The sequence below is a fragment of the Bombus pyrosoma genome, unplaced genomic scaffold (assembly GCF_014825855.1).
Source record: "Bombus pyrosoma isolate SC7728 unplaced genomic scaffold, ASM1482585v1 HiC_scaffold_4727, whole genome shotgun sequence".
In the NCBI taxonomy this organism is placed as follows: Eukaryota; Metazoa; Arthropoda; class Insecta; order Hymenoptera; family Apidae; genus Bombus; species Bombus pyrosoma.
Window position 1 is genome coordinate 269,844 of NW_025219987.1, and position 1,615 is coordinate 271,458.

The following is a 1,615-nucleotide window of genomic DNA, read 5'->3' on the forward strand; positions in this document are numbered from 1 at the left end:
AGTCAATATCTTCTCTATTGCATAACGACAAAGTCCAACCATAACGAAGATTCGTTTCACGCCCCTTTAACCCCAACCCTAATCATAATGTGAATCCGACATATATATGTAGTATCCTGGAAAAAAGGCCTAAGAGATATCTAGTAAACCATAAGGAATGTCGCGAGAGCCGAGGCGCCGTCGAGCCCATCAATGTGTCCTCGGTTCTTCAATTGAATAGTTTCGTAGAAAAGGCCTTCGTGACCCTGGCCACGAGTGGTTGCGGAACACGTGCGCGGTGGCCCTAAAAAAAGACAAAGGGATGCTAGAACAGTAAGTTTTTTTTTTATTGTTTGTTTTTAATTTTACAATTTGTCCAGTGGGACATTAGGTAAAATGTTGTAACTTGTAATTGAATAGCATGTGAATGGTTACCCCCAGCGGGGTACCATCTTCGTGTTTTTTAGGTTATATCCTTTGTGAGATCAGCTGGGTGTTTCCTTTTTAGTCTTCTTTCTATTCTTGCGTTGATCGTTTCCGCAGCCAGCCGGTTTGGGTGTGTTGCTATGCTTTCTCTGTACCTTTCCGCGCATCTGGTAATCTCTTCCTTGACCGTTGGTATTCCCAGGTCCTTCCGAATATCCTCGTTTCTAACGTACCATGGGGCGTTTACTATTGTTCTAAGAATTTTTGCTTGTAATCTCTCTATTTTGTTTATATGGCTCATTGCTGCTGTCTCCCATAGTGGTATTCCGTATGTCCAGATTGGTTTTATGATTGTTTTGTATATTTTTAATTTATTTTCTATGCTTAGTTTGGATTTTCGACTTGTTAGCCAGTGCATTTGCCTCCTTGTTGTCTGTATTTTGTCTATTAATGATTTAATATGCTGTTTCCATGTGAGTTGTGTATCTATGTGGAGTTCTAGGTATTTGACTTGTCTTGTTTGTGTTATGTGCGTGCCGTTCAGTAGGATGTTTGGTGGCGTCTGTTTTCGCAATATGAATGTAATATGGTTGCATTTGTTGGGGTTTGCTTTTATTTGTTTAGCTTGCAGCCACTTTTCTATTTTTATGGTGTGTTCTTGTAGTAATGTGACTGCTGTTTCTGGGTTAGTGTGCCTGACCAGTATAGCTGTATCATCCCCGAATTTTCTTTTTTTTTTTTTTTTTTTTTTTTTTATTTTTAAATAAATCATTTTACAATTTGTCCATTAGGACATTTGGTAAAATATTATAGTTTGGGTTTTGATGAAATATAGCATGTGGATGGTTACCCCCAGCGGGACTCCATCTTCCAGGTTGTTTATTGTTCTATTGTGTGGTCTGCAGGGTGCTTCTTCTTCAGTCTTCTTTCTATTATTGTTTTATTCCTTTCAGCAACCAGCTGATTTGGGTGTGTTGCAAGTCTTTCTTTATATTTTTTTGCATATCTGGGGATTTCCTCTTTAACTGTTGGAATCTTTAAGTCTTTTCGTATATCTTCATTTCTGACGTACCATGGAGCGTTAACTATTGTCCTTAGGATTTTTGCTTGCTCTGTTTCTATTTTATTTATGTGACTCATTGCTGCCATCCCCCATAGTGGGACTCCGTATGTCCAGATTGGTTTGATTATTGTTTTATATATGTTTAGT